Consider the following 26,605-nt stretch of genomic DNA (forward strand, 5'->3'; position numbering starts at 1 on the left):
CTCCATGTATTTGGGTTCTTTCCAAACTTCCTTTTGTGGTTGAGTTCTAGCTTTAGAGCATTGTGGTCTGAAAATATGCAGGGAATGATCCCAATCTTTTGATACCGGTTGAGTCCTGATTTAGGACCGAGGATGTGATCTATTCTGGAGAATGTTCCATGTGCACTAGAGAAGAATGTGTATTCTGTTGCTTTGGGATGAAATATTCTGAATATATCTGTGATGTCCATCTGGTCCAGTGTGTCATTTAAGGCCTTTATTTCCTTGCTGATCTTTTGCTTGGATGACCTGTCCATTTCAGTGAGGGGAATGTTAAAGTCCCCTACTATTATTGTATTGTTGTTTATGTGTTTCTTTGATTTTGTTATTAATTGGTTTATATAGTTGGCTGCTCCCACGTTGGGGGCATAGATATTTAAAATTGTTAAATCTTCTTGTTGGACAGACCCTTTGAGTATGATATAGTGTCCTTCCTCATCTCTTATTACAGTCTTTGGCTTAAAATCTAATTGATCTGATATAAGGATTGCCACTCCTGCTTTCTTCTGATGTCCATTAGCATGGTAAATTCTTTTCCACCCCCTCACTTTAAATCTGGAGGTGTCTTCGGGCTTAAAATGTGTTTCTTGGAGGCAACATATAGATGGGTTTTGTTTTTTTATCCATTCTGATACCCTGTGTCTTTTGACAGGGGCATTTAGCCCATTCACATTCAGGGTAACTATTGAGAGATATGAATTTAGTGCCATTGTATTGCCTGTAAGGTGACTGTTACTGTATATGGTCTCTGTTCCTTTCTGATCTACCACTTGTAGGCTCTCTCTTTGCTTAGAGGACCCCTTTCAATATTTCCTGTAGAGCTGGTTTGGTATTTGCAAATTCTTTCAGTTGTTGTTTGTCCTGGAAGCTTTTAATCTCTCCTTCTATTTTCAATGATAGCCTAGCTGGATATAGTATTCTTGGCTGCATGTTTTTCTCGTTTAGTGCTCTGAAAATATCATGCCAGCTCTTTCTGGCCTGCCAGGTCTCTGTGGATAAGTCAGCTGCCAATCTAATATTTTTACCATTGTATGTTACAGACTTCTTTTCCCGGGCTGCTTTCAGGATTTTCTCTTTGTCATTGAGACTTGTAAATTTTACTATTATGTGACGGGGTGTGGGCCTATTCTTATTGATTTTGAGGGGCATTCTCTGAACCTCCTGAATTTTGATGCTTGTTCCCTTTGCCATATTGGGGAAATTCTCCCCAATAATTCTCTCCAGTATACCTTCTGCTCCCCTCTCACTTTCTTCTTCTTCTGGAATCCCAATTATTCTAATGTTGTTTCGTCTTATGGTGTCACTTATTTCTCGAATTCTCCCCTCGTGGTCCAGTAGCTGTTTGTCCCTCTTTTGATCAGCTTCTTTATTCTCTGTCATTTGGTCTTCTATATCACTAATTCTTTCTTCTGCCTCATTTATCCTAGCAGTGAGAGCCTCCATTTTTGATTGCACCTCATTAATAGCTTTTTTGATTTCAACTTGGTTAGATTTTAGTTCTTTTATTTCTCCAGAAAGGGCTTTTATATCTCTCGAGAGGGTTTCTCTAATATCTTCCATGCCTTTTTCGAGCCCGGCTAGAACCTTGAGAATTGTCATTCTGAACTCTAGATCTGACATATTACCGATGTCTGTATTGATTAGGTCCCTAGCCTTCGGTACTGCCTCTTGTTCTTTTTTTTGTGGTGAATTTTTACGTCTTGTCATTTTGTCCAGATAAGAGTAAATGAAGGGGCAAGTAAAATACTAAAAGGGTGGCAACAACCCCAGGAAAATATGCTTTAGCCAAATTAGAAGAGATCCAAAATCGTGAGTGGGGAGAAAGGGGATAAAAAGAGGTTCAAAAAGGAAGAAAGAAAAAAGAAAAAAAAAAAAAAAAAAGAAAAGAAAAGAAAAGAATTTTTTTTTTAAAAAAGAAAACACCTAAGAAAAATGTAAAAAAATATATATATATATTAGATAAACTAGTAAAAAATCGTTAAAAAAGAAAAAGGTAACAGTTAAAAAAAAAAAAAATTTTACCCGAAGGCGAGAAAAAAGAAAAAAAAAAATGAAAAAGAAAAAATTAAATTAACTGCAAGACTAAAAAAAATCACAGGAAAAAAGCCATGAGTTCCGTGCTTGGCTTTCTCCTCCTCTGGAATTCTGCTGCTCTCCTTGGTATTGAAACCGCACTCCTTGGTAGGTGAACTTGGTCTCGGCTGGATTTCTTGTTGATCTTCTGGGGGAGGGGCCTGGTGTAGTGATTCTCAAGTGTCTTTGCCCCAGGCGGAATTACACCGCCCTTACCCGGGGCCGGGGTGAGTAATCCGCTCGGGTTTGCTTTCAGGAGCTTTTGTTCCCTGAGCGCTTTCCGTAGAGTTCCAGAGGACGGGAATACAAATGGCGGCCTCCTGGTCTCCGGCCCGGAGGAGCCGAGAGCCCAGGGCCCCACTCCTCAGTGCGCCCTCAGAGAACAGCGCCCAGTTACTCCCGTCTGCCTGACCTCCGGCCGCGCTCCGAGCTCACCGAGCCTGCGACCGGTTCAAGGTAACACCGAGCTGCGAGCTTACTGTCGGCTCTGTCTCTGTAGCCAGCTTTCCCGTTCCAATACCCGCAAGCTCTGCGACACTCAGACACCCCCGATCCTTCTGTGACCCTGCGGGACCTGAGGCCACGCTGACCCCGCGTGGGCTTCGCCCCGGTTTAGCCTCTGGAGCGATGTCCCTCAGCGGAACAGACTTTTAAAAGTCCTGATTTTGTGCGCGGTTGCTCCGCCGCTTGCCGGGAGCCGGCCCCTCCCCCCGGGGTCTATCTTCCCGTCGCTTTGGGTTCACTTCTCCGCCGGTCCTACCTTTCAGAAAGTGGTTGTTTTTCTGTTTCCAGAATTGCTGTTCTTCTTCTCTTCGATCTGCCGATGGATTTTCAGGTGTTTGCAATCTTTAGATAAGCTATCTAGCTGATCTCCGGCTAGCTGAAGCAGTCTCAGCTTGCTACTTCTCCGCCATCTTGACTCCTTCCTCTGGTTTCTAATTTTTAAAAAGATTTTATTGACTTACTTATTTGAGAGAGAGTGAATATGCAAGTGGAGGAGAGGAGCAGAGGAGGAGGGAGAGGGAAAGAATCTCAAGCAGATTCCATTCTGAGCCCAATGTGGGGCTTAATCTCACAATCCTGACAGTGACTTGAGCTGAAACCAGGAGTTTGATGCTTAACCAACTGATCCACACCGGTGCCCCAGGTCTAATTTTTTTTTTTACGTTCTCTCTTTTGAAGTTCTTTTTGGGTTCACCCTTTCTTCTGAGTTGGGTATCTTTTTGACTACTACTATGAACTCTATTGGGTACATTGCTTTTCTCCATTTCATTTAGTTTTTTAAAAAGGTTTTGTCTTGTTTTATCATTTGGAACATATTCCCCTGCCTCCTCATTTTGCCTGACATTATATGGTTGTTTCTCTGTGTTAGGAAGATCAGCTATATTTCCCAGTTTTGAAGGACTGGCCTTATATAGAAGGTGTCCTGTAGGGTCCAGTCATGTAATTCCCTTTGGTCACCAGAACCAGGGGTTCCAGTGGTGTCCTCTTTGGGCTGCATATGCCCAAGGCATGTTGGTGGGTGAGGTTGGCCCCAATCTGGCTGGCTGTGATGCCTTACTGTAAAAGCTGCAGGATCCTGGTGGGCAGAGTGAATGGTACTAGTAAGGTAAATGGAGAGTGTCAGAAATGGTGTCTGCTAGTGCTGGGCCAGGTAGATAGAAGGAGATTAAGAAAAATGGTATCAGTCTGTGCTTCTGCTCCTGGGGAAAGATCTACCCCTCCAGAACACACTCTAAAAATTAGTCTATCTCCTTCATATAAGGCCCTGGCACTTTATAAACCAAGGGTTCAGTGCTGAGTCTAGGATTGGGTTTGTGCATGGGTCCTTTAAGAGCAGAATCTCTGTTTTCCGTAGCCCTCTGGCTCTCCCATAGTTAAGCCCCACTAATTTTCAAAAATTATAGGCTGATCTTCTTGATGCAGGTTCCCAGGATAGGAATGCCTGATGTGAGCCTTCAACCCTTGTCTCCTCAGGGTGGACCTCTGTACTTGTGATATTTGGTTCCACTTGTGAGTTCCTATGCTGGAGGAGTGGATTCTAAACAGAATGCCTCTCTGCCCCTCCTACCTATCTCGGTGTGGCTTCATCTTTATACATTCAGTTGTGGAAGAACTGTTTTGTTAGTTTATATGTCATTTCCAGAGAGAAACATATGTAGTTGTAGTTTTGATGTTTCCATGGGAGGAGATGAGCTCAGGATTTTCCAGCTTCACAATTGTGATCTCAACCTACCTTCATTTTCATTTACCCAGAAATGGAATCGCAGATTGGACAATAGTTCTATTTTTAATTTTTTGAGGACCCTCCATACTGTTTTCCAATGGAGGCTGCATCAATTTGCATTCCCACCAGTGGTGCACAAGCATTCTCTTTTCTCTACATCACTGCCAGCATTTTTTAATTTTTTGATGATTGTCATTCCATCCAGTGTGAGATGATTTCAATGTGGTTTTGATTTGCTGAATGCTTTGATGTGGTTCTCGATGGTTGGTGATGTTGAATACCTTTTAGTGTACTTGCTGACCATCTACATATCTTCAGAAAAATGTCTATTTAAATCCTCTCCTCATATTTTAATGGATTGTTTGGGATATTTGTTGTTGAGTTGTAGGAATTCTTTATATATTTTGGATATCAACCATTTATCAGATATATGATTTACAAATACTTTCTCCCATTCTGTAGGCTGCTTTTCCATTTTGTTCATTTCCTTTGCTGTGCAGAAGCTCTTTAGTTTGATGTAATCCCACTTGATTATTTTTGCTTTTAGTGACAAATCCAAAAAATCATGGCCAAGCTCATTATCAAGCTGCTTACCATCTATATTCTTTAGTCTATTTTGAGTTAATTTTTCTGTATGGTGTAAGAGAGTGGTCCAGTTTTATTGTATATATATGTCCAGTTTTCCTAACACCATTTAGTGAATAAAATGTCTTTTCTCATTTATATATTCTTGGTTCCTTTGTCATAAATTATTTGACCATATAAACATGGGTTTATTTCTGGGCTCTGTTGTTCCATTAATCTATGTGTCTAATACACCAATACCATACTATTTGGATTACTACAGTTTTGTAATATAGTTTGAAATCTGGAAGCATAATGCCTCCAGTTTTTTCTTTCTTTCTTCAGGTTGCTTTACCTATTTGGGGCATTTTTGTGATTTCATACCTATTTTAGGATTGTTCTATTTCTGTAAAAAATGCCACTGTTATTGTGATAAAATTTAGAATTTTGATTGCATTGAATCTTTAGATTGCTTTGTGTTGCACAGACATTTTTAAAAATTTATTTTATTTTTTTATAAACATATAATGTATTATTAGCCCCAGGGGTACAGGTGTGTGAATCGCCAGGTTTACACACTTCATAGCACTGACCATAGCACATAACTTCCCCAATGTTTTCCAGACATTTTAATGACTTTAATTCATCATAAGCACAGAATATATTTACATTTACTGATGTCCTGTTCAATTTCTTTAATCAGTTTCTTAGTTTTTGGTGTACAGATCTCTTACTTCCTTGGTTAAATTCCTTGGTATTTTCTAGGAATTTTTGATATGACTGTGAATGGGATTGTTTAATTCACCTTTTCTGATAATTAGTTTATTAGTGTACAAAATGCAGCCAATTTTTGTATATTGGTTTTGTGTTCTGCAGTTTTATTTAGTTTGTTTTGGTTCTAACAGTTATCTTTTTTGGTGGACTTTAGGGTTTCTTCTATATATGATGTCATCTGCAAATAGTGAGAATTTTACTTGTTTCTTTCCAATTTAAGAAGGAACCTTCCCTTTTATTCTTCTTGCCTAATTGCACTGACTAGAATTTCCAATATTATGTTGAATAAAAGTGGCAAGAGTGGGCATACTTGTTTTGTTCTGATCTTAGAGTCAAAACTTTCACCTGTTGACCACAGTATGAATTAGCCTATGGGCTTACTTATGTAACTTACAAAAGTTACTTATGTAACTTACAAAAGTTTTTTAAGTTTTGTAAGTTTTGTTTAGAGTTCATCATCAGTAGATGTTGAATTTTGCAAGGGTTTTTTCTGCATCTATTGAGATGACCTTAAGATTTTTAACCTTTTTAACCTTTCTTTTTTAATGTGTTATATCACCCTGATTTGCAAATGTTGAGCCAACCCTGCAACCCGGAATACATACCACTTGATGAGGGCATATGATCCTTTTATAGGTTTCTTCCACTCTCTAAAAGAGCGTTCCTATAAAACCTTTCATAAGCTGAAATGGAGTAAAATGGAGAATTTCATGCTTTCCAAAATATTGTGTTAAGCCACTTTGACTTTATGAAAGACCTATATTACTATGTTAATGGCTTTTAAAATAAAATAGGTGCTAATGTAGGTCTTCTGTAAAAGTGAGGTGGTGTAACATGAACTTCTGGAAAGCAGGGGCTACCTGTAATGTATCACTGAATTTGGCTTACTAATATTTTGTTGAAGATTTTTGCATCTATGTCCATCTGGGATATTGGCCTATAATTTTCTTCTTTGATGGTGTTCTTGTCAGGTACTGGTATCAGAGTAAGGCTGGCCTCATAAAAACTCTCTGGAGGTGTTCTTGCTTCCTCTGTTTTGGGAACAGTTTGCCAGTAATTCCTTTCTTTTCTTTCTCTCTCTCTCTCTCTTTTTAAATGTTTGGTAGAATTCACTGTTAAAACTATGTGATCCTAGAATTTTGTTCCTTGGGAGATTTTTGATTACTGATTTAATATCCTCACTAAAAATCAGTCTGTTCAGATTTTCTATTTCTGTATGATTCAGTCTTGGTAAGTTGTATGTTTCTAAAAATTCAAGCATGTCTTCTAGGTTGTCCTTTTCATTGATTTATAATTTTTCCTAGTAGTCTATTATGAGCCTTTGTGTGTCTTTGATATCGGTTAACATCTCCTTTTTCATTTTTGAAAATATTTGAGTCCTCTTTTTTTTTTTTTTTTTAAATTGGTGAGTCTACCTGAAGGTTTGTCTATTTTGTTTGCTTTTCAAAGAACCAGCTCTTAGCTTCTTTGATGTTTTCTATTGTCTTTTTAGTCTCTATTTCATTTATTTCTGCACTGATTTTTGTTCTTTCCTTTGACCAACTTTGAACTTTGTTCTTCTTTTTCTGGTTCCTTGAGGCATAAACCCAGGGTCTTTGTTTTTGATATAGGCATTCACTGAAATGAACTTCTTTCTTAGAACTGTTTTCTGCATCCCATAAGTTTTGGTATGTTGTATTTCCATTTGTCTCAAGGTAATTTAAAAATTTTTCTTTTTTGACCAATTCATTGTTCACTAGCATGCTGTTTAATCTCCATGTACTTTTTAACTTTCCAGTTTTCTTCTAACTAGCTGCTTCCCATTGTGGTCAGAATAGATGCTTGACATGATTTCAGTATTCTTACATTTATTAAGACTTCTTTTGTACCTGCAAATATTCTGGAGAAAGTGCCATGTGTGCTTGAGTGGTATGCATGTCCTGTTGTTTTGGGATGGGATATTCTATATGTCTCATAAGCCCATCTGGTCCAATATATCACTTAAGATCAAAGTTTTCTTATTGTTTTTCTGTCTGAATGATCTAGCTCTTGATGAAAGTGAGGGATTAAAGTCCCCTACTATTATTATACTGCTTTTTATTTCTCCCTTTATGTCTGTTAGTATTTACTCTTTACATATAGATGCTCCTATGTTGGTTGCACAATTATTAATAAACAGTATATCCTCTTGCTGGATTGACCTTCTTTTATCATATTACAAATCTTTGTCATAATGCCTATTTTATCTGATGTAAGGGTAGCTACCTAGCTTTCGTTTGGTATTCAATTTGCATGGACTGTCTTTTTCCCTCCTTTGCTTTCAGTTTGTGTGTATCTTTATATCTGAAGTGAGTCTCTTATAGACAGTTGGGTGTTGTCTTTATCTATTTGGTCACTCAATGTGTTTTTGATTAAAGAATTTAGTCCATTTACATTTAAAGTAATTATTGATAAATATGTCCTTATTGCTGTTTTGTGAATTATTTTCTGGCTGTCTTAAGTTTCTTTGCTTCCTCTTTTGCTCTCTTCCTTTACGATTTGATGGTTTCTTTCTAAGTGGCATGGTAAGATTTCTTCCTAAGATGGATCTTTATAAATGACGTGCTTAGATTTCTTTCTCTTTAACTTTTGCATATTTACTATGGGATTTTGTTTTGTGGTTCCCAAAAGTTACATAAGTAACTTACTGATAACATTCTGTTTTAAATTGATAGCAACTTAAGTCTAAATGTATTTAAAGCTCAATATTTTTACTACAGCATTTTATATTTTTGATATCACAATTTACATCTTTCTGTCTTATGTGTCCCTTAACAAATTATTTTTTATTATAGTTACGTTTACTAATTTTAATCCTCATAACAGTTTATAAGTGATTAACAACCTTACATCATAAGATTAATTTGTATTTTCCTGTATATTCTACCTTTAGCCATGAAACTTATATTTTTATGCTTTCATGTTACTAATTAGCATTAACATTTCTTATAAAGCCAGTCTAGTGGGTGATCAACTTCTTTAGCTTTTGCTTGTCTGGAAAACAAACTCTTTCAAACGAGGTCTATCTTTCAGACCTTCAATTGTAAAGGACATCATTGCTGGGTTCTCTTGTTTGGTACTTTTTTTTTTTTTTCCTTCCAGCCCTTTGAATATATTATGCCCTCCCTTCTGACCTACAAAGTTTCTATCTTATTAGGGAGGGGGATGTCCCTTGTGTGTAACAAGTTGCTTTTCTCTTGCCTCTAATTTTGCCATTTTAAGTATAATTTGTCTTGTGGGTCTCTTTGAGTAATCTTACTGGGGATTCTTTGGGCTTCCTGGACCTGGATGTCTCCTTCCCTGGGTTAAGGAAGTTTTCAGCCATTATTTCAATGAAGTTTTGTATCCTCTTTTCTCCTTTTGGAACCACTATAAAATGAATGCTGGCTTAAGTTGTCTTCACTCTTTTTCATCCTTTGTAAAAACTTTTTCTTCTCTTGGTGGATGAGTTTTACTGACCCATCTTTAAGGTCATTGATCCCCACTATTGTACTTTTTGGTTAAGTTTTTGTATTTCTTCAGCTCTGTTAGTTCTTTTTGGTGCTCTTAGATATTTTTTATGTCTTTGTTGAAGTTCTCACCATATTCATTCATGTCCTGAGTTTAGTGAGCATCTTTATAACCACTATTTTGAAATCTTTATCAGGAAATCACTTATCTCCATTTCATTTAGGACTTTTTCTGATGTTTTATATTTTCCTTGATTCTCTATTTAGTTTCTATGCATTAGATACAATAGCCATTCCTCCCAGCTCTGAGAACTGGCTTTGTGTAGGAGTTGACCATTCAGCTGCTAGCTTTCCATTGTCTTTCCGACCTTTTTGATTATAAAAGCAATCTACTTTGTTTTCAGTGGCTCCCAGTAGTTGAGATTGTGTTAAGTCCTGTCAGAGTTCCAAATAGGAAGCTCTCAGTCAGCAACTAGTTTCAGGCTGACTGGAAGTCAGCATCTTTTAATGTAGGCACACATACTTGATTCAGGAGAAAACTGGGAGATAGACATTAGTCTGTTCCCTCTGCACTGAGCCCTGGCTGATAACCAGTTAGGAACTCTTTCTTTGCTACTATCCATTGAACCCTTGAACACAAGCCTGGCTGGCCACCAGCCACAGGCTCCTTTTATGGAGATATCAACCATGTGGGCCAGGGCAGTGGCATAGTGTTAAGATGGTGCCCACCTTCTGAGGCTTCTGGAGAGGATTGTAGTCAGCCCCTAGATCTGTTTAAGTCTGCTGTCTCTGCTGTGCGTTTGGTGGGGTAGCCAGTTAAGAAGTGTTTCTCCATTTGTAACAGCACTGAAGGACCTTCATGTGCAAGACCCACTTTTCACCAAAGCCAGGTGATTTAGAAGTATCCCTTGGATTGGAGTGGAAAAAATTGGGAGTGCCAGATGAGTGTACAGCTCCTTTCCAAGAGATACCAGGCAGCTGGCATGAGGCAGTGGGGACTCCTGTCCTCTTTCAGTAGGTTTCTAGATGTCTGTTAAATTAGATACCTGTTTCTCCAGCTGAAGCTTTAAGATAAGCAAGAAGGTTTCTTTCACAGAAGACTGGGCTGTCTGTGCACTGAGTCTTGGAATGTTGAGTCTGAAAAAATCTCTTTGGAATTCTTGGTTTGTGATTACCTTGTGAATCTTGTGGATGCAAGTCCTTGTGGCTTTCAAAGATGGATGCTTTGTCTCTCAGGTGCAGGTCTTAAAAGTTAGGGTGCCAGATGTTTAGTTCAAACCATTTGCTCCGCAAGGAGAAAATCAGGGTGAGTTCCTTCCTGATTGCATGTCACTGAGCTAGGGTTGAGTTTACAGTGAGATTTTGTCTGAGTCTTTCCTACCTGCTCCCCCCGCCCATATGTCCATGGTGTAGAAGTTGCTCAGCTAGTATTTTCTTGCTTAAGAAAAATGTTCCATATGTAGCTGTATGTCCAGGATCCTCCTATATGCTCACCTTGAACTAGAACCACCCTGCTCTTCCCTCTTCTATGAAATATAGGTAGTGGCAATGTTTAATTCAATTAGAAAAAACATGCAATTACTGTATGGAAATAGGGCTTTATTGAGGAATAAATGGAATGACGTGTTAAACATTCAGCATGGCACCTGGCTTATGCATGTACTCAATATAAAAATAATCACAATAGCACATTATTATTATTTTCATCATAGTAATATATTTTGTGATTATGTGTTGGTTTGCTATTCTGTCATTACAGACTTATTTCAAGGACTTATGCAATACACATATATAAATTATACCAATCTGAGTCAATGTTCACTTAGGTTGAATTCTTTGAAATTATTTTCTATCTTTAATTTTAGATTGTTTTAAGTTTGCTTAACCATTACTTCTGCTATGGTTCCTTTTTTTTTTTTTTTTTTTTTAACTGTTGCTCATTCTGTTAATGGTAAGAATCCAAATTTTGAAAATTTGACTATTCACTTGCTTAACTGTCACCCAAACCATTTTTAAAAGTGGAGTTATTAATAAATCCTACACAGTTTCCTCTATCTGGGCCACTCATTAGGATTTTTCAGGAGAACTTTATGATCGAATAAGTACAAATGTCCAGCTTTTGGGTGAAATGAAGATAGTAACTTGTCATCTCTTTACAAAATCACACACCTAATTATATTTTTTCAAGTATAGTTAAATAAATAAAAATAGCTATCTTTACAAAGTGTTTGGTTGTTCTCTTAGTTACTATCTGTAAATCCAAGCAGCAAAAGTCTTACCAAAGATTCTGTGCAGAAACCTGTAGAGTCTTTCATCATACTACATTTTTTTTTTTTTAAATAAAGTTTTTCAAAGACAGGGACAGCTGTCAGATATAAATAGATTCTTGAAGATATATCAAATCTGCCGAAAAATGAAAGTCATTTTTCATACCCAGCATCTTCTAACTTTCTGAATTGTTCTGTAAAAGTGTTTCATTCTTACATTGTGAAAGGCAGACAAACCAAAACTAGTGATGGGGAAAAATAATGATCACAGTTTCTATATCATTACCATATGTTTTTCATTCAGATAGCATGAGTGTTGAACATGCTGCTTTTTATGATTCTATTTAACTTTTCTGACTTTTGAGCCAGTGCTACAAAATGGGAAGCTGGGTTATTTAAAAGAACAAATGGTGATGAAGCCTTCTGTCAGAAATGGGAATGGAGTGCTAGCCACCAAAATATTTTTAAGATTTTATTTTATTCTATTTTGAATTTTTTAAGACTTCATTTATGTGAGAGAGAGAAAGGTCACAAGTAGGCAGAGAGGTGAGCAGAGAGCCCTATGTAGGCCCGATGTGGGCCTCCATCCCAGGACCCTGAGATCATGGCCTGAGCCAAGGACAGAGGCTTAACCCCCTGAGCACCCAGGTGCCCCACCTATTCTCTTTTAACTCCACTTATGCTCCACCCCCACTTCGACCCCTTCCATGAATGTGTGGATGCAGATGGCCAGGACCCTATTTTACTCTCTGGCATTAGTAATCTTTTTTGAACTGCATTAAGCAGAGCAAGGATTCATTGCCATCCATTATTCCTTCTGTGTTGCAGCTGATGCTAGGACAGCCACCATTCCAGCAGTAAACATTTGCCTAGTTATCACACACTCACTCATTCAACAAATAAATGACAAAACAGTTAAAATGTGCCCATCATTATGCTTGATATTGAACATAAAGAGGAGTACTTTCCCTCAAGGAATTTAAGGCCTAATGAAAGATACAAATATAACATGCCCAGGGCTGAATAGGATTCACTTTTTGTTCATCTCTTTTCTTCTCTTTCACTCTTAAGAATGGAAAACTGTTGCATAACAGCATATGTAAGTTATACTATGAATGTGTGTAATGTTCTCATGATAGAAATGGGACTGGCCAATAGTTATTCCCATTTAAAGACAGTGTCTATTGGTGGGAATGTAGACTGGTTAAGTCATAATGGAAAACAGTATGGCAGTTACTCAAAAAAAGAACTACTTTAAGATACAGCAATTCTATTTCTAGGTATATATTTGAAGGAAATGAAATTATGATCTTAAAAAGATATCTGCACCTCCAAGTACACTGCAGCAATATTTATAATACCTAAGACATAGAAAAACCAAAGTGCCCATCAACAAATTCATGGATAAAGAGAATGTGACATAAATACATATACAAAATGGCATATTTTCAGCCATTAAAAAAACCCCCAAAAGTCCTGTCATTTGCAACAATATTGATGGATCTTGAGAGTCATCCTAAGGGAAATAAATCAGAGAAAGACAACTACTTACTTACAGGGGAAATTTAGAAAAGATGAACTGTATGTGACAGAGTACAGTTGTGCTCCAGAGGGTGAGAGGAGTGGGGAAATGTTGGTCAGAGGGTGAAAACTTCTGGTTATAACATGAGTAAGTTCGAGGGTGTACAGGCATACCTTGTTTTCTTGTGCTCCGCTTTATTGCCCCTTACAGATAACTGTGTGTTTTATGAAAAGGTTTGTGGCAACCCTCTGTTGAGCAAGTCTTTCAGATTTTCCCAACAGCATGTGCTCACTACATGTCTCTGGGTCACATATTGTTGATTCTCATTTCAAATCTGTTCCTCATTATCATATTTGCTATGGTGATCTTTGATGTAACTATGGTAACTGTTTTGGGGGGCCAGAAACTGTGCCCATATTAAGACAGCGAACTTAAATGTTGTGTGTGTTCTGACTGCTGCCCACCTCTCCCCCTTCTCCTATTCCCTGAGACACAACAGTATTAGAGGTTATTGTAGAGTTATTAATTGGCCTAAGTGAAAGTGAGAGTTCCACACCTCTGTTTAAATCAAAAGCTAGAAATAATTAAGCTTAGTGAGGAAGTTATGTTGAAAGCTAAGATAGGCTGAAAGCTAGGCCTCTTGTGCCAAAGGAAAAGTTCTTGAAGGAAATTAAAAGTGCTACTCAAGTGAGTATACAGTGATAAGAAGGTGAAACAGCTTTATTGCTGACATAGAGAAAGTTTTAGTGGTTTAGAAAGGACATCAAACCAGCACCCAAATTCCCATAAGCCAAAACCTGATCAGGAGCAAAGCCTTAACTCTCTTCAATTCTATGAAGGCTGAGAGAGGTGAGGAAGCTATTAAAGAAATGCTTGAGGTTAGCAGAGGTTGTGTCACGAGGTTTAAGGAAGAAGCCATCTCTCTAACATCAGCATGCAAGGTAAAGCAGCAAGTTCTGATGTAGAAGCTGCAGCAAGTGATTCAAGAGATCTAGCTTAGATAATTTATGAAGGTGGCTACAGTAAACAACAGATTTTGAATGTAGACAAAACAGATTTCTATGGGAAAAAGATGCCATCTAGGACTTTCACAGCTAGAGAGAAGTCGATGCCTAGCTTCAAAGGACAGGCCAACTCTCTAGTTAGAGGCTAAAGCAGCTGGTGAATTTAAGTTGAAGCCAATGCTAGGGTGCTTAAGAATTATGTTAAATCTACTCTTCCTGTTCTTTATGAATGAAACAACAAAGCCTGGAGGGCAGCACATCTGTTTACAATATGGTTTACTGAAAATTTTAAAGCCATTGTTGAGATCAGCTACTCAGAAAAAAAGATTTTCAAAATATCACTGCTCACTGACAATGCACCTGGTCACCCAAGAGCTCTGACAGAAAAGCATAATGAGCTGAATGTGGGTATTGCACATTTCAGCCCGTGGATCAAGAAGTAATTTTGACTCTCAAGTCTTAATATTAAAGAAATACATGTAATTAGGTTATAACTGCCCTTGATAGTGATTCCTCTGATAGCTCTGGCAAAGTCAAGTGAAAATATTTTGGAAAGGATTCGCTATTCTAGATGCCAGTAAGAACATTCATGATTCATGGCAAGAAGTCAAAATACCAACATTACCAGGAGTTTGGAAGAAGTTGATTCCAACCCTCACGGATGGAGGGTTCAAGACTTCAGTGGAAGAAGTCACTGCAGAGGTGGTGGAAATAGCAGGACAACTAGAATAAGGAGTGGAGCTAGAAGATGTGAGTGAATTGCTGCAAACTCAAGATAACGCTTGAATGCATGAGGAGTTGCTTCTTATGGAGGAGCAAAGAAAGTGGTTGTGTGAGATGGCTGACAACAAAGGATTTAGAATACTCCTTGAACTTGAGAAAGTAGTGACAGGGTCAGAGAGGACTGACCCAAGTTTTGAAAAAAGTTCTACTGTGGGTAAAATGCTATCAGAGTCCATTGACATGGCAAACTCCATTGTTGTCTTAAGAAATTGCCGCAGCCACCAACACGAAGGCAAGACCCTCCACCAGCAAAAAGATGAAGACCTGCTAAAAGCTTAGATGATGGTTAACTTTTTTTTTTTTTTTTTTTGGTAAGGATGTATACTGGTTTTTAGACATGATGCTATTGCACTTAATAGACTATAGTGTAAACATTAACTTTTCTATGCACTGAGAAACCAAAACAATTCCTTTTGGTAGCCTTTTTGAGGTACCCACTCTACTGTAGTAGTCTGGAACAAAACCTGCAATATCTCTAAGGTGTGCCTGCTGTGTACAGCATGGTGACTAGTCAGAAACACTGCATTATATAGTTGAAAGTTACCACAATATTTACACCTCTAATGTGTGTGTTTAGTGAGAATATTTAAGATAAAATATTGTGGCATCATTTTGCAGTGAACACATGTATCAAATAATCATGCTATAGACCTTAGAGTGTTATAGGTTATTCATATGTCAGTACAGCTGGGGAAAAACATGCCAAGATCCACTGTTGGCCTCCCAAGAACAGGAGCCATTGGGCACATGAGTATCCCCATGACACCTCAAGAAGTTGTAGCAGGTAGGGAGGCCAGGGTGGTGGAAAAGAAGAGAAGCACTACAAGAGACCAAAGGATTTCTGGACTCCCATGTCAGACTGACTCTCTAAAGACTGAAGATGTACAAAAGGCAAATGATCTACACCACATCCCAGAATGGGTGCTTGTCTGTGATACTCAGGGAGTATGACTCTGCTATCTTTGACCTGCAGGCTCTTTCAGACATTGCAGAACACGATGCAGACTTACACCATTTCTCTAGCTTTTTCATGGAGGTAAAAACAAACGTGTAACCACTTGAGCCTACACTGCAGTAAACTATGTGGCAATCATAGTAAAATTAGATTAAGAATCATTAGTGCACTACGTTAGTTACGAGAAGTTAAGCCCCAGTACGCAATATAAGGTTTGGTTGTTGTTTTTGTTTGTTTGTTTTTTTAAGGACATCACCGGATTTTCTATTGTAAACATAGAGATGTAAATTTTTTCAAGAAAAACAATTCAGAGCTGAGTATTTCAGTGCTGGTATTTTGATTCTTTGGTAGTAAGGGACTCCAATGCTTACTATTTTTATGTTCTTCTTTCTAGAGTTACCTCCAAATTTAAGGCCACCTCATGTTCCAAAATAGCTGCTGGAGTGCCAGTGCTTAGCCACAAGACCAGAGGAAGGTAAGTAGGAGGTAAAGGGGCAAATCTCCCAGCAGAGTCAACTTTTTTTTTTTTTTAAAGATTGTATTTATTTATTTGACAGAGAGAGACACAGCAAGAGAGGGAACACAGCAGGAGGAGTGGGAGAGGAAGAAGCAGGCCTCCCGCCGAGCAGGACGCCCAATGTGGGGCTCGATCCCAGGACCCCAGGATCATGACCTGAGCCGAAGGCAGACGCCTAATGACTGAGCCATCCAGGTGCCCCCAGAGTCAACTTTTTGAAAAGCCAGGTAATGTTCCATACTACCCTTCCCTAATAATAACCAGAATTTATTTAAATGGTTATATCTCACTAGCTTGCAGGCTGGTAGATGTGGGCTTTCTCAGCTTGCCAGACTGCTACTTAAAATAAAACTGGAATTCTGATACTAAGAAAAAGGGAGAGATTATATTAGGCAAACAACTAGAAGTCTCAACTCCACAACCTGTGGAAAACTGTATACAATTAAGAGTAGAAAGTACCCATCATTCATTTCACTGTGTAAAGGAGAGGGTGATGGTCACTTGAGTATGCTTTATCTGTACAATTCTGGAAAATGCTGGGTTAGAAAAGTGTGGGTATAATTTTTCCTTCCTCTATGCTGCACATGCAAGTGTGTTTACATGCTCCTTCTTAGGGGAGTTTTCTCATAAATGGATAAATTGGTCCTAAAGGAACAAGAGTCCTACCACTGTGTGGACTGCTTGGGTTTTCTCCTTCAACCTTAACTACAATCTTTTTCAATGCTGTCGGTCCACACAGGTGTTGCTGTGCAGCCTCCTGGATTCTTAAGGGAATGAAGGTAAGGGGTGTGCTATTTTAAGATCCCTACTTTTCCCCCTGTCCTCTTATTCTCAAGCCATTAGCTCATTCATTAAACATCTATCGAGAACCCATTATATCTGGCCTTCTGCTAGTAATAAGAAAAACCATGATAAAAAATAGATCTTTCCCATCAATGTCCTTCCGACATCATTGCAAAGATGTCAAGTGGGCATGTCGAGCACATTCTCCTAAGTGCTCAAGGGGAGAGGGGCACAAAGGAGGAACAACCAAGCATATCTTGAGGAGGAAGAGAAGCCTTCAGAGAAGAGGTATTGCTGGATGTGGGGAGAATATAGTTCAGAAGCTTTCTAGACTGTCTTCCAGGCAGAGCCCAGCACTGGAAAGGACTGGGATGAGTGAAGCCACCAGCACATAGTTTGAGAAGGACAGATTGTATAAGATGTGACAGTAGAAACTGCTAATGAAGATTTTCTCACCTCTCAGACAACACAGAGATCAAGAGGCATAACCATCGCCCCCCCCACCCCCATCTCTATCTACCTTTATTTCTTACCTTGGTATCTCAGCTTCCCACACCCGATATAATTGTTGACTGTCCCTCCACAATTTCCTTTGAAGTCCATTGCCTCCTTCCATCCCACAGGGGCGGTTATGCAAGTCTCTTAACTGCTTTCTAGTCTTGGCCCCCAGCCCACCTCTCCTGCCCTCCAGAGTCTATCCTCTACCCAGCCAAAGGAGTGACTTACCTGATTATACAATACAGACACTTCTGGAGATCCTATAGCTTCCATGAAAAAGCTCAAATTCCTTATCACAGTATAGATGGTTCTTAATATCTCTGTCCACCTTCTCAGTCCCTGTGTTGCTAGGGACACAGACCAACACGGTGAAATACTGGCCATGTCTCACAGCACAGAGACCGTGCCAGGGAATTGATTATGTGCTGGCTGGGAGGGACACACATCGGAACTCACCCCTTCAGCCACACCAAACTGCAAAGGGGGCTGGAGCATATGAGGAAGAGAAAGACAGTTTGGCTGAGCAGCAAGAAATCTGCCTTACAAATCTTTTCCAGCATTGTCCTTTTACTTTTTACGCTATAAATTATCTTTGCTCCTATTTCATAATCATAACTGTTTTTTGAAAATACTAATTTAGTAATATTAAATTCTAATTTCTGGATTTGTTTTTAATTTGAAAAATTTTAAAAAAGATTTTATTTATTTATTTGACAGAGACCACAAGTAGGCACAGAGATAGGCAGAGAGAGTCGGGGAAAGCAGGCTCCCCACTGAGCAGAGAGCCCAATGTGGGGCTCGATTCCAGGACCCGGAGATCATGACCTCTGCCAAAGGCAGAGGTTTAACCCACTGAGCCACCCAGGTACTCTTAATTTTAATTTTTAAAAATTCATTTCCATTAGGGTCATTTGTGCTTAATGTTCATTTGAGCCTTACTGTCTTGTGCTAGGGGTTTTCCTTTAATAATTATTCTTAACATCTGCTTACTATGTATCAGGTATCATAAGCATTTACATATATCTGTCATTTATTTAAAACACCTTTCTAAGGTAGGTCCTATTAACAGATGAGGAAACTGAGGCACAAAGTGCTAATTTACTTGTTCAAGATCACACAGCTAGTTCACGAGTTTTGAATCCTGACATTCTGAGCTGCAAATCTGAGGGTATACTACTTTTCACATGTATAATGCATTTTGGATATCTGTTCCTGGTTAAAAATAAGCATTATGTTGATTAATTTAGGTAGTCTGTAGAGGTTTCTTCTGCTTTTGTGTAGTGAGCTCAAACCACAATAATTTTTAGTGTGCTCTACTGTGACATTTCTCCTTTTCCATTCTCCATGCAGTTTCCTCAGAGTTCATGGAGAAAGAGAAGCCCTCTGATGGGAGCCACTGTACAATTCTACAGAATACTGGTAACGGATCACAAAATCAAGAAGAGAATCGTTAGAAGTTATCGTATATTAAAAAAAAAAAAAAATCAGCTCAGGTTACGCCCTCAGGGCTGTGAAATGGAGCACCGTGCTGGGCATGGAGCTTGCTTAAGGTTCTCTCTCTCCCTCCCTCAAAAAAAAGGTGTCAATATGTGGCTTCATTTTAGGGTGGACATTAAATATGTACACAGATTTAATGAAGCTACTTGTAATTATTGTCTGCGTAACCTTTATTATGGTCAAAGTTCTAAACAGTATGTCTATAGTCTTAAGCTAACAAAATGAATTTAGGCCCAATTATAAGATTTTCTATATCCCTAAATTCCTGTGATAAGTTTAGATCTGTAAAAAACTCTGAAAATAAATACTCCATCCTTGCCTATGCTTGGTGAGACTCTGAGACACATTTTCTCTTTGGTGTTCTAGAAAATATTCAGCTCATTTTTTTTTTAAAGATTTTATTTATTAAGTAGGCAGAGAGACAGGCAGAGAGAGAGGGGAAGCAGGCTCGCTGTCGAGCAGACAGCCCAATGCGGGGCTCGATCCCAGGACCCTGAGATCATGACCTGAGCTGAAGGCAGAGGCTTAAGAGCCACCCAGGTGCCCCTCAGCTCATTTTTTAAGGACAATTTTAGCCCTCCTGTCCTTTACAGCAAATAAGAAAAATAGTAATTAGTTATTGTCTAACCATTAGAATAAGCACAATAGGGACAGGAAGCTGTTCAACACTGTGTCCTCATTTTCTGACATACAGCTGACACTCAAATATTTTTGACAGGCTCTGCCTCACCTTTTCAGTGTCCAGGTGAGTGGCAGTACCAGGTGGGCGAGGCTCTTAGTTCTCACAGACTGCGTGGCCGACTGTGGTTTTGATCATTAGTGCTCATGGCTCTGCCTTTAATCAGCAGTGCTGAACACGGGCCCCAGGTCCTTGCCAGAGAGTAGGCCTTTGAACGGTCTGCTGCTGACCTTTATTGAAAACTCTTGACAGAAATATTGAAGGACGAGTGTTTAAAGGACCTGTGGTCAATGCATTCCTGACTGCGACCCTTTCATGGATTGAAAGCTCTGAAGTCATTCCCTAGAAAAATACACTTAAAGAAACATACAGAAAATGGTGTCTATAATACTACTCTCTGAAGCACATATTTGACCCTAGAAAGTCCAGCCCTTGATGACAAATAGGCTTCAGTTTTGTCAGTTCTAATAAATGCGTAGTGATAGCCAAGAGCACTTGTTTCAAAAACCTCAGCCCACTTGGGTCTTAGCAGAAAAGACTTGGATGACCTAGCTGTGCACACACGATGTGTGGTGAGGCAAGCACTGGGGCCAGTAATGAGCTATGCTTGTGGTGGCCTTTTTCTGGCAACAAAAGGATATGGGCAGCAAGCTGTGGATGTTGTCCACAGGCTTTCCCATTTCTCCAGCAAACTGCTTCCACTGAGTTGGATTTGGGCGTTATGCCCTCATCATATATTAAAGGGGAATAAAACCCCTCAAAACTAAAGTTTCCTGTGAGGCCCTGCTTAAAACTAAACTTTTGTTGTCAGCATGTCATAAAAACATACTGGCCACTATACATCAGATAAGAAGTCCTTGTCAAACTGAGGTGTCAGGAAAATCTTTGATTCACTGGAGAATGCTATCTTTCACGACCATGAATATAGACCAGTGACATAATAGTTCCTTTTTGCTTCAGCTTTTAGAAATATCAGCCCAGTGTCAGTCATCATCCATGGGCCTAAATTCAGCAACAATAATAGTATTTTTTACTGATCTATCTAGATCTATCCATCTCTCTCCGTGGATCTAACTATCCTTATAGGCCACTTCAAATCATTGGTGGAACAAAAGAGGATATTGAAAAATAAACAGCACTCCTCTTTTAGCTTCAGATCATTAATTTTACAGTGTTCAGACCAAAGAATAGTAAACACATGTGATTAATAGATTATTATATCCCTCTAAGTAACAAGTATACAGTTAGGGTCTTCTTTCTGTCTCCTGTTCCCTCCAGTATGACTGAAGTTTTTTTCTAGAGACAGACTCTAGTGCGAGGCCCTGACATTTTTCTTTCTTTTTTTAATAATGCATGTGCCTGACTTTAGTTGCCAAGGAATCAAAGATGGCAATCTCCAATTATTACGTGGTCAGCCACAGAGATAGAGCCAGGCCACCTCACCCCGTTGAGGCTCCTTTGTGGAGAGATCTTGACTTCAATAACTGACCCTTTGGGCACTTGCCTTTCTCTTCCCATGTTTGTAAAATCCCCCACTAAAGAGTGAGCCCATGAAACACGAGGCCCCCACTTTCCACCCCAGTAAAAGCAGAACCTCTAGCCCGTGCATGCTTTCACTCTAATTTCCAAGTCTTATAAGTAATAAACCTCTGTTTTCCCAAAGTGTCCTGATGATTGTTGCCAAAGGGCATCTTGCAATCATAAGAACCAGAAGGGCCAGTCCAACTACAAGACTAGTTATCGATAGGCCGAGATTTGCACAAAACAATGGATGTAGCAGTCAGCAGGATTGCGGGTTGCTCTTGAAATTAACTAAGAGGAATGCCCTTTACCTGTAATTTGCTTACCTGCTGCCTAACTCAGGGTAACCCCCTATGGGAAGTGAGCATGTTTGCTGGGGGTCTGTGGCACTGCTATGTACTCTGATGTATTGCCCCTGCAATATGTGACCTGCAGTATCCAACCCAAAGAATCATGATATGATCATGAACAGTTTCCCCCAAGCAGTGTGATCAAGGTCATATGGTCTGACGAGATATATTGACTAACATGAGAAAGGGTCTACCCCACCTTAAGGCCAAAGAGAGCTAAGAAGGACAGATTGGATTGCAAGCCCATTATTGCAGTAAGAAACCAATGACACCACCAGAGGGAAAGCACAACAGAGGCCATGGTTTCTGGGTCACCACTTCACTCACTGCTGTCACTCTTCATCCCTTGATCCAATAGAATATTAGGGGTCCAATTACCAGTGTCCTAAGTTAGAAAAATTGATGGAGAACTATAAATGTTGTGGACATCTAATCCTAAGGATCCTGAGGAGGTCTAGCAGCTGCTCAGTAAATGCAAAGCCTCAGGGATGCTTCCTGGGTATTTTTCAATGTCAGGCACACCAGCATGCTAAGACCCTGCCATTAAACTCTAGCGGCCCAGTGGCTTTCTCATTACTGGCAGAGGCAGAGCCCAATCCCAGAGGGGTTCTCCTGGGACCTGGGAAAGAAAAGCAGCTACCTGTGAAGAGGCCTCGTAGTGATGTCATCTAAAAGTTTCCAGTAACAACACCCCAGATTAAGGTAAGAACAAAAACTGAAAGTAAACATATCCTAACTGAAATTCAACCATTTCTTAAAGATAATATACAACAGGCAGGAGAGAGGGGAACTAAATGGCTCCTGTCAGTTTTCTTTTTTGATTAAAAGGGCTCTGGATTCTTATTCACAGCTGCCAAAATGGGTCAACTGGTTGGTAGGTGTCTCCAAAGACTCTGAAATCTGTAACTTTCTTAAAGATCCATCTAGGCAAATGCTCATTTCCTTCTATCACAGTGATCATGGCTAAGGCTCCCAGTGGGTAGAAAACATTAAGACGAGGCTCCTCTCCTCCTGTGCAAAACTGGCAGAATTCAAAGAGTTTATCATTTCCCAGACCACAGTGACCCCCCAAGGCCACATCATCATTTCCAATCCAGAAGAGGCCCTATTGGACCTTGAGTTCAGAGAATTATTCTTTACAGAGCACACCACCTAATTACAAGACCGCACAACCACATTTTAACTGGGGCTGCCAAAACTCTCCGAAAAGCACTCAAACTCCTAAGAGAAAACCTGCACTCTTCTCTGCCCCTTGAAGATGTAAGTCTTACCATGTCTTTGAAATGTAAATGCCCAGGAGGTCTCTAAAATGAGAGGAAGGAAGAGAAGGAAAGAAAGGAAAAGAAAGATACAAGCTGCAAAAAAGACTCTTTTGCCCAGACTCTTGATCACTGTCTCCTTAAGATTACTTCCAGGGACAAATACAAATGGTAAAAGTCTTCTCTACAAATAGAGAAAGAGGTTAGCCACATGAACAGTTAAGTTTAACTTATCCCAGAAAAACAGTTGGAGTCCAACTGTTCTTTTGTAAACTAGTGAGCTGGACATTATTGTATCCGTCTCATGGCTAAACATTTTATGTTATTTTTTTAAAAGATTTTATTTATTTATTTATTTGACAGACAGAGATCACAAGTAGGCAGAGAGGCAGGCAGAGGGGGGGGGGGGAAGCAGGCTTCCCTGCTGAGCAGAGAGCCAGATGTGGGACTTGATCCCAGGACCCTGGGATCATGACCTGAGCCGAAGGCAGTGGCTTAACCACTGAACCACCCAGGCACCCCATGGCTAAACATTTTAAAAAGCCATAACTATAAGATCTCTGTATGCATCTGCCTGTGTGTTCATGCATTGTAGATGTATGGTATTTTTCTACCTCTGAATGATATTACCAAAATTATATTGTAAAAGAGCTCTATTTAATTGGCTTTAAGAAAACTAAGTACATCTGTAAATTTAGTATTCATAAAAATTCTCAAAAATAAAATGAAAACAATGCAAATGAATTTCAGAGTCTTATGATCTGGGAAAACATTTGGTAGCAAAGCTAATTTAAGGTTGTGGGTTTGATTATAACAAACATGTTTTCAAAATTATCAGTATTAAATATAAGGCAGATTAGTAACTATATGGGTTTACTAGTTGAATTCATGTTATCTCTGCTGCAAAATGGGTCAGGCAAATTTAGAATAATGGTATACTTTTTTAATGTCTCAAAGTTTTTTGTAATCTGAAGCCTTAAAGCTAAGTTTGTTAAGTTAAATGATGAGTTAAATTTACTGAATATCGAGATCATTTCCAAGTAAGATAGAATAATGAACATTAATTACTGTACATAGGTTTATTTACTTTTGGTGTTTTATTCTACTTTTAGAGAAGCTAAAGATAAAATTTGGGTCTGTTAGCACATGTTCCATGCTTTATTGAAAGACTGAATTCTAGAAATACGTGCTTTCTTATAGTACAAAATATTTCTCGGTTTGCCAACTCACAGAACACTAATGTAAAAAGTTCATAATTCTGTATTTCGTAGTTAAGCTTCCTAAGAATTAAGAATTCTAATTAATGTAAGTGGTTAAGGGAAACTTTGCTGTATGCAAGCAAAGTAAGGTATATATTTTTGGTAAAAGATGGTCTGAGGAATGGACATGTATTCTTCCTGAGGGAAAAGTAATATTGTGTTACAGTGAGGCAAGGAAAGAGGGAAAACACAGAACAAAATCTGAATGTAAAAAAGAAAACTGTTGAAGATTTATGGAAAAGGAATCTTTGGGAAGGAATTTTATGTGTGGTCAGGACTGGCTAAGAGTGGAATAAATTTGATTAAGTAAATTAGTTTTAATACTGAAAGTACATTGATGCAAATATGAAATTAGGTTTTTTTCTTTGTTAAAAGGACAAAGTTTTCTTGAATTATTGGTCTGCTCTTGATAAGAGATTATAAAGGGTTTTTTTTAATCTCTAAAAATTATCTGCCTAAAAAAAAAAAGGATTCTGTGATGCTGTGTTTTATCAAAATAATTTGCTTTGTTTGATCATGTCTTTGATTACTAAAATAACCCCAGTCTTCTTGATATTGAAAGACTTGAGTTTAGCATAGAAGTATGTAACCTTCATTATTTGCCTGTGAAGTCCGTGTCACTTTGGTTAAACAGATAACAAAGTATTGTTTCATAGTGATCTATGATTCTATTTAACGGTTTTAAAACCTTTTTGGTATTTTGACAAACTTCCCCAAATTCCAAATGAAGTATTTTAGATCTGGGGATCAGGAGACCTTTAGGATATTCCAGAGGGTTCCTGGATCATCTTGAAAGACTTGTTAGACCTTAAGCTTATTTGGTATGTATGTCAAATTATATGGGAAGCATCATCAAACAGGAGATGCCAAACTTTGTTAGATTACATGTATCTGGATATAGGGTATTAAAATATTCTAGGAACTCTATGAAACTCCTAGCAACCTAATATGTCCCTGTATGTTACCACTTGTAATTAGTATCTTAAAATTAATAATCCAATTAAAAAACTGGCAAAAGACATGGAACAGACAGTTCTCCAAAGAAGACATACAGATGGCCAACACCACTGATCACCAGGGAAATTCAAATCAAAACTACAATGAGATATCACCTCACACCTGTCTGAATGGTTATAATGAACAACATAAGAATAAACAATTCTGTTACACTGAAAAGAAATAAAAAAAAATAAAATAAAATAAAGGAAACAACAAGTGTTAAGATATGAAGAAAGGGAAAACCTGCTGCTCCATTGGAAAACATTTTGGGGGCTCCTCAAAAAGTTAAACAATGGACATGCCCTTCATCCAACAATTATACTACCAGCTATTTACCCAAAGGATACAAAAATGCTAGATTTGAAAGAGCACAAGCACCCCAATGTTTATGGCAGCATTACCAAGAATAACCAAATTATAGAAACAGTCCAAATGTCCAATGGTGAATGGATAAAGTGTGTATGTGTGTGTGTGTGTATGTATATCCACCCACAATACAATATTATTCAGTCATTAAAAAAAAAAAAGACATTTGCAATGACTTGGCTGGAGCTAGAGAGTATAATGCTAAGCAGAATAAGTCAGAGAAAGACAAATACCATATGATCTCACTCACATGTGGAATTGAAGAAACCAAACAAATCAAGGAACAGAGTCTTAACTATAGAGAACAAACTAATGGTTACCAGAGAGGGTGATAGGTGAACTAGGTGATGGGGAGTAAGGAGGACACTTGTGATGAGCTCCGGGTCATGTACAGAAGTGTTGAATCACTCTATTGTACACCTGAAACTAATATCATACAGTGTGTGAACTGGAATTTAAACAAAAACTTTAAAAAAATGTTGTATGTCACAGAAATAACAAAACTTCCTTTGATCAACTGGATTGTAATGGACTCTGTTCTGACCTTTAACCATGCCATTTTCAAGTTTTTTAAGCATTTACAGACAGCTATTTTTTGACTCAGATTCTTTTACAGAAGAGTTCTGCAAAAATCTATCATCTTTAAGGAGATTCTTGAAAAAGACCCTAGAATACAGGTTTCTGATAACTTTAGGATCATAAAACTGAACTGGGAAAAAAATTCCAAAAGTAATGGAAAAACTGAATTCAAGCAGCACAAGAATCAGTTACATGGGACTGAATAAATGGAGGAGGAAGATTATAATTTTTATGCCTTTTTATACCTTTTTTTCTCATTCTTTAATATTTTGTTTTCCAGATATAAGGAAAATAGGCTAACTCTCATAGTAATTTGGTAAACTATACCTTTCCAAGCAAAATTAAAAGTTATCTTTTCCGCTTACCTGATCTCTCCAGAATTCAGAAACAGTATTTTTATTTTTATGGCAATTTATTTAAGTCCAATAAGAATCAGTTGTCCTTTAAACAGGACAGAATTGGAAAGATGGGTACCATCCACAAAGGCTTTGACCTTGGTCTTATCTCACAGAGACATACATAGACTCAGGTATAACCACACGACTTCAGGACTAAGATTGAATTGCTAGAAGCCAGCCCTGACACTGGGGAAGTACTGACCTGACACCTTGCTTACCGGGTTT

The 26,605-nt window shown here is 38.5% G+C and overlaps 1 protein-coding gene and 1 long non-coding RNA gene across 5 annotated transcripts in view; one reads left to right on the forward strand and one right to left on the reverse strand.

Moving 5' to 3' along the window:
- Positions 1-26,605, reverse strand: part of DLGAP1 (DLG associated protein 1) — an 889,418-nt gene that overhangs the window by 446,872 nt on the left and 415,941 nt on the right. The gene's annotated exons all lie outside the window — the stretch shown is intronic.
- The window catches only part of LOC131811672 (uncharacterized), a 365,766-nt gene that overhangs the window by 324,483 nt on the left and 14,678 nt on the right, over positions 1-26,605 (forward strand). Inside the window, exons 8-12 of the long non-coding RNA XR_009346068.1 lie at positions 16,070-16,150; positions 16,233-16,419; positions 16,932-16,971; positions 18,191-18,338; positions 18,824-18,892. This is a non-coding gene — a long non-coding RNA (uncharacterized LOC131811672). The remainder of the gene's footprint in view (positions 1-16,069; positions 16,151-16,232; positions 16,420-16,931; positions 16,972-18,190; positions 18,339-18,823; positions 18,893-26,605) is intronic.

The sequence above is a fragment of the Mustela lutreola genome, chromosome 11 (assembly GCF_030435805.1).
Source record: "Mustela lutreola isolate mMusLut2 chromosome 11, mMusLut2.pri, whole genome shotgun sequence".
NCBI classification, from domain to species: domain Eukaryota; kingdom Metazoa; phylum Chordata; class Mammalia; order Carnivora; family Mustelidae; genus Mustela; species Mustela lutreola.